The sequence below is a fragment of the Polypterus senegalus genome, chromosome 1 (assembly GCF_016835505.1).
Source record: "Polypterus senegalus isolate Bchr_013 chromosome 1, ASM1683550v1, whole genome shotgun sequence".
Lineage (NCBI taxonomy): Eukaryota > Metazoa > Chordata > Cladistia > Polypteriformes > Polypteridae > Polypterus > Polypterus senegalus.
In genome coordinates, this window is record NC_053154.1 from 95,339,588 (window position 1) to 95,355,415 (window position 15,828).

The 15,828-nt window shown below is 37.0% G+C and overlaps 1 protein-coding gene across 1 annotated transcript in view; it reads left to right on the forward strand.

The window, feature by feature from the left end:
- Positions 1 to 15,828, forward strand: part of luzp2 (leucine zipper protein 2) — a 708,607-nt gene that overhangs the window by 324,672 nt on the left and 368,107 nt on the right. The window lies entirely within an intron of this gene.

A 15,828-nucleotide genomic window follows, 5' to 3' on the forward strand; every position in this document is an offset into this window, starting at 1 on the left:
GATGACTACAACAGAATGCAAGGTGTGTAACTGAAATGCAGGTAAACAGGGCACAGCACAGCTATGAAACTGCATTACACCAAGTAACTAAAGGTCTAATTAAGGCAGCAGTCCCTGGGCAAATCAGCATATTAATTCTATTATGCCTTAATACAGAATTTAATATTGTTAATCATGGGTATTGTATTGTCCAGGAATGAAAAAATTCTGGATATGTCTCTCTTGGCAGGAGCAGCTGCAGATTAGCATGAGTTCATACAACATCATACTCAAGGCTCTGTCCTCTGCCCTCAGCTGTTCCATATCTACATGCCTCCCCTTGTCCATATCATTTGTAGCTTTGAACTTTGTTGTCATTTTTTATGGATGACACACTATTTCAGTTTTACATGTTCATTAGAGAACTCTCAGCTCATGATTTGCCTTGGATAAATTAAATACTGCATGGCACACAACCTTTTAGAATTAAACAGCAATAAAACAGAAGTCATAGTAATTGACACTAAGGCCTAGTTTAGGAAAAGTGGCTTGTTTCCATGTACTCTGGATGATAATACAATTATTCCTTTATCTACAGCAAGAAATCTGGATGTAATTTTTGATTACTCCCTGTCTTACTGTAAATCACATTTACCAAGGTTGATATTTTCACCACTGCAGCTTATCCCATTTTCACTCCTTCTTCTTCTTTCTGATATGGAGAGGCTTGTCCATTCTTTCATCACATCCTGACCTGATTGTTTTAACTCTCTGTTGGCACATGTCCCTTCTAACATGTTATCTTAGATCCAGCAGGTTTTCTAAACCTGCTGTAAGTGCCCTTTCGGACTCAAAACAGTGAGCGCATAATGTCTGCTTTTTCCACCTTCAGTGGTTACCTGTATTGTATAAGACTGAATTTAAAATTCTATTGCTAATGTAGAAAAACTTGTATTTCCTTGCATAGAACTGCTATGGTAACCTAATGCAATGCCAATGTTTTGTCTGCCAGATCAGGTGGATTATTCTTTCTTATCATGCACAACATTATTATCTACCTCATCAATTACATCATTACATTTCTTATGAAAACCCTGAATTAGGGTTGCTTATGCTAATTCAGACTTTTTGTTTTTTTATGTTAATTATTTGCATTATTCTGCTTTTGTTTTGTTTTGTTTTAGGACAGTACATACTGTCATTAACTTGGAAGTTCATTCGTTCAAATAAAGTCCTAAAAATGCTGCAAAAAGCCCCACAAGTTGAAGGGTCCATCAACCTTTATGTCAGAAGGGCAAATGATGAATTGTTATAAAATAAAAGAATTATAAAAAATACTCCATAGCACATAAAGCGCCAAGGAGCAGAAAAGTCCCAGGAGTTATCTTAGCACAATAGACAATCTACTGGTGGACAAGAGAGGTTCAGGAGAAGTGCAAAGTGCTACACATAGGCAAAAGGAAAGTCAATCAATATATATATATAAGTCAATGTACAGTATGTATGTGTGTGTGTATGTATGTATGTTCCAGCATCACCTCCGAGCGGCAGGAGCGATTTTCATGAAACTTGGTACACATGTTTCTCAATGGTAGACTAAAAATACTGTAGGGTGAAATCAGCCCTAACCCACCCCCTTCTGGGTAAGGTGGGGGGTGATCTCACGGTCTTGTATGCATGTTATCATCCAGTTGACACTTGGAACGACAACCAGAGGGCGAACTGAAGGTGACTGCCGGCATTCTTTATGTTTTAGCACCACCGCACCCCTGTTGCTTTTGAAACTAAACAGAATTCTACACGTGCAAGTGTGTGTGTGTCTGTCTGGCCCAGAAGTGAGACATAGAGTCGGAGTTAGGGCTCCAGCTCCGAGGATACTCAAGCGAGGCCAGCACACCAGCAAAAGGAAACCTCTGAAGAAAGACAGTCTCTTAGCTGATAATGCAGAAATGATGCAAGCACGTCGGCAACACAAATCTTCATAGTAGAGAGATGCCCATAGTAGTTCTGATGATTTCAATACTTTCTAAGATCCCGTGCGTTTAACAGTACAGGCTTACACAGTTAGTTTATAGCAGGTGACTGCCAGCATTCTCTATGTTTGAGCACCACCGCACCCCGGTTGCTTTTGAAATTAAATAGAGTTGGCCGGTTCTGAGCGTCAACTGGATGATAACATACATCCAAGACCACAAGACAAGCACATTAGTGAGTTTTCGTTGTTTGTCAATTTATTTTTATTTTTAAAGTTGTGTTTTTTTTTAATTATATTTTTCTCAAACAATAAAAAAACACTTTATTTTCCTCCCGGGAAACGCCTGGTATTTCAGGTAGGCTAGCTAGTTATAAATACAAGATAAGAGACATTGTCCCAAAGGAAGCAACTTCTGAAAAGAAGTTAGTGGTTTGTGTTGACACAACAATTTTTTTGACCTCAACAATACACAGAAGTGAATAAAAGGAAAATAAAATGTGAAGTTATACTGTAAAGACTGTTGAATATAAATATAGGGGCATTGTGCTTAGACTATATAATGCACTAGTGAGATCACATCTGAGGTATTGTCTACAACTCTGAACACTCACTGTAGACATAATAGCGCCTGAAGCTCTGTGGAGGACAGCAACCAGGTGCAGCCTGGAACTTAAGGACATTTTGTACTGTTATAAATTTAGAGAATTAAACTGGTTAGCCTTGAGCAGAGGAGACAGCATGGGAACCTAATCCAGGTTTCCAAAATTCTCAAAGGCATTGATTGTCTTAGCAGAATTCTTTTTACTAAATTTTGAATCACATACCCAAAGACATCGATAGAAATTAAGGGAATGTGCATTTAAGACTGAAAGGGAACATGCACTTAAGACTAAAGCCAGAAAGCACTTCTTAATACAGAATTTGTAAGAAACTACTGAGACATGTAGCCGAAGCAGAAACCTTGAGATCCTATACGAAGCATCTGGATGAGAAATTGGGATATCTTAGCTAGTAACTAAACAAGCAAGCTTGATGGACAATTTTGTCAAATTTATTATGTTATTATGTAAAATTAATTTCACAATTAATTTTTTTTGACTACACATTTTTAAAGGTAATCATTTGCCTTGAAAGTGTTCTCTGAATGGCTTTACTCTGAGGAAAAATGTCGTTCTTTCTCTCTTTCTTTCTCTTTCTTATTGTTGGGGAAACAACCTTCCAAACTCATCAAAGGAACCATTTAAATTCACTATATCCCTCAACCAGACACCCAGTGTTCGTAGTATCCTGTTTGAACGTCCAGTAGAATCAGTTCCTTGTTGTTTCAGGGAATATGGTAGACTGCTTCACCCTTTGATTAAATACCTTTTAAAAGCGACAGACACTTTTTGTCTTCAAAGCTATAGGTCTCTATCATTTTTTGGAACAATATGAACTCTCTCATTTGTTCATAAATTTTCAATACTGCCAAAAGATAATGAAAGCTATATCAGTCCTTCTAGTGAACACTCTGCAACAATTTAAAGTTTTAAGAGAACAACTTGAACTTTTTCAGTCCCTTGAGCTCTCAAGAAACATATTGTTATTTTCTGAACCCTGCCAAACACATTGTATTACCTTTTTTTAACTGAACTCAGTCTACTGTGAAGAATAGCCTTTGCTCGTATTTTAAGAATATATGCATGCAGTTTCATCCCTCAAGGGAACACCTCACAGAGACTAGTCTCCCGAAGAAGCCGCCTACACTCCATCAGTCCCTTCACGCAGTACCATGTTGTCTAAATCATTTGATAAATACTTTATTTATTACTGCTGATTTGGACCTTCTTAGAAGCAATTTATGAAGTCCTGGTTTGATGGAGAGTACAGTGCCCAGTCTGAGTGTTCATATTCGTTCATGGAAGCTACCCATGACATTTCATTCAACGAAAGCAAAATGTCATGTCTCAATACACCACACAAGCTTTTCTCTTTTGTGGAACTCCTGAATCCCCTCCAGGAAAGCATCTGTGCGGTTTTATTGTCCAATATATGATCCCTCTGGTGTTTTTATATTTTGAACAAATATATTTTTCTGTTTCTGCCTGGAGGATACACTTTGTACAGCATCAGTTATCTAAAGCAAAAGCTTGAGCTATGTGAGTCCCTCAAGTCACAAAATCCTTGGAGTTATTTCTAAGTTTTATAAAGCACTGTTATCATCCAATTGTAAAATTAGGAAGATAAGTATTTAGTATATACGGGATAGAAACAGTTTTACAAGCCCAGAATATTGTAACCGTATAATTATCAGGCATGTTACTATTTCAAAGCCGTCATCACTATAATGTTTATCTCTCAATGTGTCCCAGAGGCTCTGAACTTTAAACCATAAAGTTGGTGGTTCAGTCCCTTTATCAGACTCATTGAACAAGTCACTTAACCCATCTCTGTTCAAGCTGGAAAACACAAATGGAAACTCTTGCCCTGAGACTATTTGTTTAATGTATTGTCAGTAAAATAGGCTCTCTCTTGAGCTTATTCTGTAAAGTATCAATGGCAGTCTCTTCAACTGCCTAGGTGACATTTGCAGCACTTTGAATGCAAGCCCTTGCATTAAGGAGACATCTGGCAAATCATTGGTCTGAACTGGTATTTCTGTAGATTTAAGTTTTTATTTTTATTATATACCTTTGTGTACCTTATAAATGGTTTGCTTTTTCCTTGTAAAATTAAACTAATTGTTGCTGACATCCCCTTTAAGTGTCTCATTTGACCAAATCACCATGTTCTCATGTATTCTTTTATGGTGTTTCATGTTCCTGGCTGTCGTGAGTAGTGATTACACTAAACTGAAGATGCCAAGTTAAAGAAAGAAGCTGTTAAAGCTCATCTTTGCTTAGAGCTGTCAAAGTTCCCCCTTCACCTACTGGAGCCATCAGTGTGATAAATACCAAGCTGCCAGTGGGCACAGTTTTTCATTACTCTTTTACATGAATCAGTGTTCGAAGTAAAGAAAAAAATTAAGGCGAAGCAAAAAACAACTAGGCAGCTGTGACAAGTGTAGTGACCATTGTTTCTTTAATCTATTTGTGGTGTAAGGCTTTTTATTTATTTAATAATTTTTTTTTTACCCCAGTCTTAGGAGTCTGACTCTTTTAAAAGTTCTTTTTTGTACACTACATAGAAATAGAGTCATTTCCGCCTAAAGTATCTCAGCATGTATTAACTTATCCCACTGACTCAAGATATAAATTAAAAGAGTGACATAAAACAAATCTCTTGCTGGTTTAAATAATGTTACCAGAAATAAAGCGGAAGGCAGGCTGCTTGAGAAACAATAATCTTTAGGCCAACAACTTGAAGTAACAAAGGGAAAAGGTCTTCCAGGCCGATTGAAAAGCACATTCATCACACTCCACTGCACATCAGACTCTGTAAAAATGAACAGAAAAGAAAAAGAACAGAAATGTGATCAGAAGAGAAAATGCTCCTGCTTGAGAACCTTAGAGAAAATCAGATTAAAAACAGACATTATTTTACACAGAATAATGTTTAACCTAACAATATGGTACCCAAGTTCAGTCCTGGGAGACCCCCAATGCCCCAGGTTTTTTTTCCAACCAGTTTCATAATCAGTGCATTAATCTCAATTTTACTCTTCATTCAGCACTTGCATGACAGGATTTGACTCTCTCATGATCGGGTCCATGTAAATTAGGGGTGTCCACCTCCAGTCCTGGTGGGCCGCAGTGGCTGCAGATTTTCATTCTAACCCTTTTCCTAATCAGTGACAAGTTTTCACTGCTAATTAACTATTTTTCCCTTCATTTTAATAGCCCTGTTTTTAAGGATTCAGTACTCTGAATTGATTCGTTTCTTCATTAAATGTCAGCCAAATAGAAATGAGATGTGAATCGAGCCAACAGATGACCAGCTAAATTCACTCCAACCAGTTTCTTAATGCGAAGCCAATTCTTGCTGTTAATCAAAGCTGTTATTGAATATCATGACTTGTTGCTGCTCTCATTCTGCCACAGAATGATTTTCTGGTTTTTCTAAGATCGCTGTCAAGATGTTTTGGTGACCTGAGCAGACCAACATGACTGAGGCCTTCACCTTCTTTTTATTTTGAGGTTAGCTGGTCATGTAGCGGCTTGTTTTGTGTTTCATTGTTTGGCTGCACATTAAGGAAAAAGAAACAACTAAGGGATCTGAGTCATGTCAATTAAAACTATGGCAAAAACGGCTCACTAATTGAGAAGATAGAATGAAAACCTGCAGCCACTGCGGCCCACCAGGACCGGAGTTTGACACCCTTGATGTAAACGATGAAAACCAGTTGTAATAAAACACACCCTTGTCTCATCCCTCATTTTAGACTGAAGTAGTTGGTCAGTACTGCACATGGCTCTGACATGAGCTAAAAAGTAGATGTCCTATGACACCATATTCTAAGATTCTTCATAGCTTACATCTGTTGATGTGATCAAAGGCTTTCTCTTGATTCACAAATACAAGATGTGTTTGGTGTGCTCTATAGTCTTCCTACTTAGCTATCTAAGGGCAAAGATTGCATCCTTTGCCCTTTTTCAAGCTGAACTGTGCATTGTTGAGGTGTGATTTCTCTTTATATCTGCTCTAGTGTTTTGAGAGTTTGCTGTACATAGTTAAGGACAGCAGTGGCTCTGTATGTACCACTGTGTTTTGGCTCTCCTCTTTGTTCCAAATTGGCACAAGCAAAGCCACCTACCAGTCCTCTGCTACTCTTGTTTTTTCACATGCCTTCTGCAATATCTCTATTAGCCACAGAATAGCTTTCTCACCACAGGCTAAAACTGCCCATTTTGTTATTTTATTTCAGAAAATTGCTATGGTAGCCATGAAGACCATCTCCCTGAAGCAACTAGCCAGTGGGACTCTGGTGATTCTTCAACAGGCCTAGCAAGACATCTTTTTTTTTTTCATATTGCTCAAATTAACAAACAAAATCATTAAACACAGAGTAACATTTTTTTTAAATTTGGAATTTGTGTAAGAAAGAATTTTGCACTGTGCTTGTGATCTGGTAGTCCTCCACTGAGATATTATATGTGGTCTTTGGAGGGTATTTTTGGAATTTGGAATTTTATTGATAAATGGCAGGAATACAACGTGTGAACCATATTTTTATCTTCAAATCACCTAGCAATTTATATTTTAATTGGAATACCACCTTTAAATGATAACGTTAATCTAAGGGTCTAGTCAAACTAACATTATACTTGCTCCCTTTATCTTGCATGCTGCTTTTCTTAATTTACAATTCATAAATAATTTACACATTAATTGGTTTACAAATTACTTAATTACAAATTAAGAACATTCACAAGAATGAATTAGGTACTCAAAAGTCTGACGTGGCCTACTACTGAGGAAGAACTTCTGAAACAGTGCTCCAGTACAGATAAGCTAATAAATATTATGAGTTAAGGAGTGTGTGTCATCAACTTCAAAAAAACAGAAACAAGCTTAGTAGGTCCAAAGAGAATTAAATATCATCATATACCATAATATTTAAGGCACACTGCTATTGACCATGCTGGCAGTGTGTAAGCTACGACCACTTTGCAAAAATATCCATGTGTCTATCAAAGAAAAACAGAGAGGTGTTATGTAAATTGTGTAGACTGATGATGTTGAAGAAGTTGAAATGTACACCTGTTTATACACTCTGGATAGGAACAATGCTTTACCTCACCATCTTGTAGACACAAGTGTATAGAGGTGTTCACAAATAGGTAGAGACGTTTGACAGATTCAGAGGTATGAAACAGGAAGAAATTAGAGACATCATTATCACTGACAGATTATTAATGATAAAGAAAACTAAATTAAAACTTTGCATAAGTCAGCATTCAACCTGTCTGATAGTGTATTAAAAATGGTTCAGTGGAAAATTATCTTTCAAATTTATAGATCTTTAAAATTAAATGAGAAGCAAGGAAGCTATATGGAGATTAAATGGAATTTTGAAATGGTACAATACACATCAGACTTACTTTGTAGGTCAGAGCAAATCAAGGAACCTGTTTGAGCTAACCCTAACCCTAACCCTAACCCTGTCCTATTTTTTCAAAGATATTGGATGCAAAGCCCTCTTGTGAGCCAGAAATAAGCAGCCTTCAGAATGTTATGTTATGTAAGCATGTATGTTTAGTTGACACTTAAAAAGAGTTTAAACATAAATATTGGAACCACAAAAGTATTTAATTGCCTAACCTTTTCTGGTCCCATTGTTCTAATGCTGTTGCATAAAATGCATTTTTCCCCCTCAATTCAATGATGATTATTCCCAGTATTAAGAATTTTATTAGATTCCTGTCATCATTCTCAAGGACCTAATCACATTGACATGCAAGTCTGAAAACATGTGCTGGTTGTATGTGGCTCCATCGTGAAGTGTTTTTATGTTATTTAATCTAAAATGTCACCTTTGGTTAAGCATGATTTATTATTCTTTGACTAGTCATATATTCACATTTCACTGCATGCACTTGTTTCATAAAAAAAGACACTTAAAAATGATCTTTCGCCCAATGCATACTGTATGTTAGGGTTTACACTCATCTCCACATTTTTTTCCACAAATGAGCACAACTATAATTACTAAGAGGAAAAACAGTATTAAAAGACAGAAGAATCATATTGCAACATTAGATTCTACTCTTAACCTTTGTAATGCTCTACAATTAAAAATCTAAAAACACTTAAAGCATAAGTGAAGTTGAAGGTAAGTATTAGTTAATAATGAAAAAGATGTCTGGAAGATTAACTACTGCTGCTGCCCTGACACTAACATTTTACGGCACATTTGTAGGAGAAACTGTCAGCTTTTCAAGGCTAAATATTATGTGAATGAGCTTAGGCTTATATTTATGTATGTAGGCAAATTCTTATTTTTTACTTACAATATTAGCCACCCAGTTGATTTACTAAAATAAATAACATGTTGAAGTACTGTGCATTAAAAAATATTTTACACTTTAAATATATGTATAATTTCACCACAGCGATGTACTGTGTATTTGTACAAAGTTCTGATAATATTGCATTCATCCATTTTCATACTTACACATTACGATTCAAGGTCATGATGAGATGAAACCTCTTTGTATAGCTATAACCATAAGACATGACCTCGGCCAGAACTAGTGATCCATTGTTTAATACAGAATACAAATAATCTCATGCATACACACAGGCAATAGAAAATTGCCTTCCCATAAACAAATAAAATTATGTAGCATCAAAAGATTTAACTCTTATAATGGATTTCTAAGCTGTTAAGGAGTAAAAAGAAAAAAGGGGATGCTAAAAAGAGTGCAGGGTAGGTGAACAGTCCAACATTAGCCACTGTGGCAGGGAGGGGGCACTCTGCAAACCATGGGACAACACTCAGGAATAGTTTTATTTTAAATATAGCATTTCAGTTATTCTTTACAACTAGCCACCTGGCAAAGAATAAACTGTTCTTAACTTAAACCTAACAAGTCTCCTACTTGAATGCCTTCAATCAGAGCTCCTTATTGTTTGGAGCAACAGCAAACTTCCACCTTCTCTATCCCTTCTCCTTTTATATTTTTTAAGTAGGGTGTGTCCCCCAGTCTCCATTCTGACCATCTCAGACAATGCTGGTGTTTTTTGGGTCTTTTTTTTCCCTGCGTGAAAAGGTGCAGCAACTTGTGACACCATTTAGAGACAAAGCAACTCATAGTGGTGACTAGTGTGGGTGGGCAAGAAAATACAAATAAACTAGTCTGACACCTGACTAGATACTCATTATAAAGCTGTACAATAGATAGATACTTTATCAATCCCAAGGGGAAATTCACATACTCCAGCAGCAGCATACTGATAAAAAGCAATATTAAATTAAAGGGTAATAAAAATGCAGGTAAAACAGACAATAACTTTGTATAATGTTAACGTTTAACCCCCTGGGTGGAATTGAAGAGTCACATAGTGTAGAGGAGGAACGATCTCCTCAGTCTGTCAGTGGAGCAGGACAGTCTGTTGCTGAAGCTGCTCCTCTGTCTGGAGATGACACTGTTCAGTGGATGCAGTGGATTTTCCATGATTGACAGGAGCCTGCTCAGCGCCCATCACTCTGCCACGGATGTCAAACTGTCCAGCTCCCTGCCTACAATACAAGCCTGCCTTTCTCACCAGTTTGTCCAGGCGTGAGACGTCCTTCCTCTTTATGCTGCCTCCCCAGCACACCACCGCATAGAAGAGGGTACTCGCCACAACCATCTGATATGTTGAAGGACGCCAGTCTTCTAAGGAAGTATAGTCGGCTCTGTCCTCTCTTGCACAGAGCATCAGTATTGGCAGTCCAGTCCAATTTATCATCCAGCTGCACTCCCAGGTATTTATAGGTCTGTACCCTCTGCACACAGTCACCTCTGATGATCACGGAGTCCAGGAATGGAATAGAATAGAGAAGGTTCCAGGCTCTCTTGTGTTAGCAAAGGGTTCTTACTTTGGACAAGTGATACCTTTATATCTAGTACAGAAGGTAAACAGTCCATACATTACTGAAAGATTTTAAATAGTATTGGGCCTAATGGATACAATGTATTCATCAGTTACCAATGAGCTCATTTGTAACTTCATTGTTCACTCAGCCCAGACTATGGCAGATCTTTATTTGTCTCTTCAAGCTTTCATTCTTATCCAACTTTTAAAGGTATTTATAAGCACTGTCATCTCAGCCGAGAAAGTAAGAATATTACTTGTAATCTGAGAGTATTATTAATGAAATGATTGACATAATCAGCTGGAGAATGAAGAGACACTGGCAAATCATGCAAAAGGTTAGAAGGATAATCAAATAACAAACATTAAAAAGGAACATAAAATAAAAAAAATATCCAAAATTACTGTACAGAATCATTATGAATATATCAGATATGAGATGTGCAAAAGGAGGAGGATGCAAAATGTAAGAACTTGCGAAATTTACGACCAAGAGAAAACAATTCAGTCCATCAAACTGAGTTGGTTACCTAAAACCTAATTAATCTCCCAATCACATTGAGACATTTTTTAAAGCTGCCATTGTCTCCACTTCAGCTACGTGACTCTCTAGTTACAGCCCTTTGTGTGAATAATTGTTTCATGTTTTTTTTTTCTTGAAAGTACTTCTACTTAATTTGAAATTGAACTTGCATTTGAACTTGAACATTATTGTCAGGCAACATAGTTGCTAGAAATTTCTCTTAAGGTTGCATTCATGCTCAATAACTCAGTAAATGCAATTAAACAAAACAATATACAATATATTATACTATCATATTATGTATGGTTGTAGTGAAAGATAAAACATTAATATATAAAACAATATAGTCTTGTAAAACTGCCCTCTTGCCCAGTAATATATTAAGTATGTCTTTATAAAATCAGCACAAAATAAACATGATTTATATTGAAAGGTGCTGTTTAGGAATCATGAAAAGCCAGAGACGAATCAGAGACTGTGTTTAACCATAGTGACTGCAGTAATAAACAAACTGTTTATATGTCTGGTAATCATTGCCTTTATTGACTGGTAACTTTTCCTCAATAATAATAACTGAAAGAGATGGTGGCCTAGGTGAGTGTAATCAGTCTTTCATTTTATTTCCAGCATGTTTTTTGACCTATGCTGTACACAAGACCACAGTGGAGTCCAATTTCAAGCCTACAACCTTTCCTGCTGTCTGAATAACACTACCAGTTATGGAGACGTTGAGAATGTGCCTTCCAGAAAAGGGAGAGGCACCCTGATAAAGTTCCCTGCTGATCTTACTATTCTATATAAAAAAAGAGTACTTTTCAAGTACTTTAATTGAAGCCCTGTTAATAGAGACTCGAAGTAGACAAAAAATCACAACCACATAACACCTTAATAGGTTAAACAGCAGTGATCTCCTTTTCATTTGTTTTTTTTGTGCTAAACGGAATAAACATTTATCTATTGTTCCTGCTTTCTGTATGTCATAATTGGCTGTATTTTATAATGTTTTAATTGTTTGATTTTTGAGTGCCGCTGTTTGTGAGCTTCAGGGTCCTATGTTTCTGTGGTAATGTTCCTGTGAATCTCCAGGAATGGATGACCTCTGATATCATTAGTGTGACAGTACTTAAAACATTCACATACAGCCCCGATCTATCTGAGAGTGGATGTAAAGAACCTTATGTCCAATTAATTTTACTTTTCTATTTTGAATCTCAGCCTTGTTTCTAGACTTTGATTTTCTGAGTTTATGATAGATTGGTTTTGTCTTTTTTGGTAACAGCTTCGGTGTGTACTTCTGGCAATGTTTCTTTTTCACAGTTCTTAACAAAAAACTTTTTCTCTGTCTCTTTCAAGATAGAACACCATACCTCTCTACTTTTGACTGCCTAAGTAACCTTCCTCTAATTCTTTAAACTATACGCCACCAAGTACTTTTTAATTGACTGTTTATTTTGTTATTTTACTGTTATGTCTTCTTCTCTACATTATGCTATACATTCTTTCATAATTAATTGTCTGATTAATGTTCTAATAATGGATTTTACTGGTAAACATCTTTAATTACCGTAACCTACAAAATCAGTATTCATTATTACAATTGTTGCCTGATACTTTTATACACTTGGATTAAGTGACTAGCTCAGTGTCACACAGTGTGGTAGAGGCTGAAATGTAACTGAAAATTGCTGCCTTTTTACGTCCATTTCCCTATCCATTACACCACACTACCTACCTGGTTTAAATGTTAATGCAACCACTTCAAAAATAGGATACAATGTGTACCTTTAAAATGCACTTTTGATAAGTGATTGAATGAGGTTTCTAGCAGGATGTATAAAAGGCACTAGACATTTATTTTTATTCTGCTGATGTAGAATGTGCACATGGGCTGGAACCGCACTTGTATTCTGGGTAAACAAACAGATGAGAAAGTGCAACTGTTATAATTTTTTTCACATACTTATTAAAGCAGAGATGTAGAATAAATGACTTTTCACAAACAGTACTATTTGGGCATTTGGGCAATAAATATATATTGTGAGGGACAGCTAACAGTTCAACCCGGATGAGACAACCCAAGAGTGGAAGGATGGGGGAAGGCAGATAATTTGGGACAATACTTCTGTCCATCTGACCCAGAAATATGGACAAATTACATGATCAAAAGAATGAAAGCACTTCTGGATCAAGGACTATTTAAAGGACTGTTGGGAACCCAGCAGGCGAGCTGGAGTTGGGAGATGTGGTGGCGAAAAGAGAGAATTATATTGAGAGATTTAGTGATTACTTGCCTGATTATTTGTGGCTGTGGTGTTTGTGGGCACTTTAAAGAAGAAATTCAAAAATTTCTTGGTGTTTTAGCCTGGGGCGGCACAGTGGTGCAGTGGTAGTGCTGCTGCCTCACAGTTAGGAGACCCAGGTTCGCTTCCCGGGTCCTCCCTGCATGGAGCTTGCATGTTCTCCCCGTGTCTGCGTGGGTTTCCTCCCACATTCCAAAGACATGCAGGTTAGGTGGATTGGTGATTCTAAATTGGCCCTTGTGTGTGCTTGGTGTGTGGGTTGGCATCCTGCCCGGGATTGGTTCCTGCCTTGTGCCCTGTGTTGGCCGGGATTGGCCCCTGTATTCAGATTCAGTGGGTTGGAAAATGGATGGATGTTTTAGCCTGTGTCCTGCGTCTATCTGTTTGGGTTAAAAGGGGCAACAGTGACTCCTGGCGTCCACACATTTACAATATATATAGATATAAATATAGATAGATAGATACTGTATTTATTTATTTATCGACTTCAGTATCAAGAGTTGCCATAGCATCTTCTGGCAGAAAAGTGTATCTGTGATATTCCAGATCCAGTGTGTTTGGTTTAATGAAATGCCATTTGGATTATTTTTTTTATTTCAGAATTCTTTCAGGTACAATTCTTTTCACTTTCTGTCAGTATCTGTTTTTGATTTTCCGAGAGACATATGGCAGGGAACAGTGATTGTGGTCACTTCTTGCTTACTCACAGCTCTAAGGATGTTGGATTTATTTTTCTGGCTTTTCACTGTGTTTCTACAGTTTGCCCATTCTCCAGGTATTTCCTGGCTGCTCTGTCTTCCTGCCAATGATGTGCAAGTTAGATTAAATATTTGACCTTCATTATGAATGAGTATAGGAATGTGTGTGTGCATCCTATAATAGGCATATGCCCTGCCAAAAAATTTAATCTGGTATGGTAGGTCACAGCTCCTGAAGACTTAAGAGCAAAAAGAAAAGAAAAGCAGGATACAAAAATGGATGGTTGAATACATCTTTCAAGTTAATTTTCAGATTCTAGGTCTATGTGTTCATGATGGTGGTACATTGGCTCCCTGTCAGTTTGAGCCAGTCTTCCTAAAGGGACCTCGTTCTGCTGAATAACACATTTGCTTTATTGAGAAGGAACCTCTAGAAAGCCTACATTGTTTCCCTAGTTTTTACTAGTATTCCATAGCAATGTCACTCTCTATGTCTCCTTGTGTTTTCTGCTGTTTGTTAGGTCACATAGTGTTTTAAAATTGTGTGATGAATGCAATGAAAAATATGTATTTTATCTCCCATCTTAAATATTCAAGTCAACACTTTTCCTCATGGGAGCTTCCAGAAATCACAGGAAAACAATACTGTTATGTTCAGACAGGCATGCCTTGGTTCCTTTAAGAGCAGACAGTTGTATATATAGTTCATTATATATGAGGAAATCTTGGCAGTTTTGCTGTAAGGCTCACAGGTTAAGAGAATAAAGAAACTGTGTTGGACAAACATGAATGTAGTGGTTTCTTCCATTGAACAGAGAAAGCAAAGCTTTATAAACTAATCCTGTTACCTCACAACACATGACTACCTTTCAGAGGTTTCATTTTTTTTTTACTTTATTGTTGTTAGTATAAAGTTTAACTGGAAACTTTGATAACATGATGGCAGCACGTGACATACAACCTTGTATTGGGTCCTAAGCTGAATAAATAACAAACAACAATTCACTTCCTTTTAAAGTGGCCAGATGTGATTTTAATGAAAGACACATTAAAGCACAGTTTGTAGACCACCAGTTTGAATCTTTGGGTTTTGAAGATGACATTATACTCATGACTTTATGTGTCTGTGATCTTTGAACCATCCCAGTGATTTGCCAAATTTAAAGCAATTAGGGTGAGAATTAGCATCCCGAGATTTGAGGTTGTAGTCCTCTCTTGAAACACCTTTTGCTCAAATTTAGATGTCACTCTATATCTACACCCTCATCTTTTTCTCAAGTTATTGGTAATGAGTAGAAGTATGAGGTCATAGGGACAACAGGCTGAAATGAAGTTGTTGGGCATTCTCCATAATAGCATATAAATTTCAACAATATGGAAGAACTTCATAGCCACACTGTTGCTTTTCCATGTCCCCACTGAGTACCTACCTAAGGAGGTGTTTAAGGCACAGCTCAATGGAAGAAAACCAAGAGCACAATTTAAAAGGTTATTTCACTCTGCTGGCCTAGGAGTTTCTGGACAAATTCCCAGAGGGAAATGGAGACATTCTCTGGTATTGCAAAGTCTAGCGTGATCAATTCTGTTTGTTTCTAACATCACCATCATCAGGAAAATTGGGCAGAAGTGCATTAATATTTAAATAGCTTCATTTTTGGTGTCTCACTTGGCACTGTACAAACCTTGTTGAGTTCTGTTTATATAATTAATTTCCCTGCCAATGGTTGTGTTTTTGTGTACCTTATGATTAAGCGCACTACATGGTACAAGGCACCTTGGAGTTTGGTACGTACTGAAATCAATTTCAAGAAATATTTTTGCTAGACATTATATTTATCCCACTTTGTAATGGCT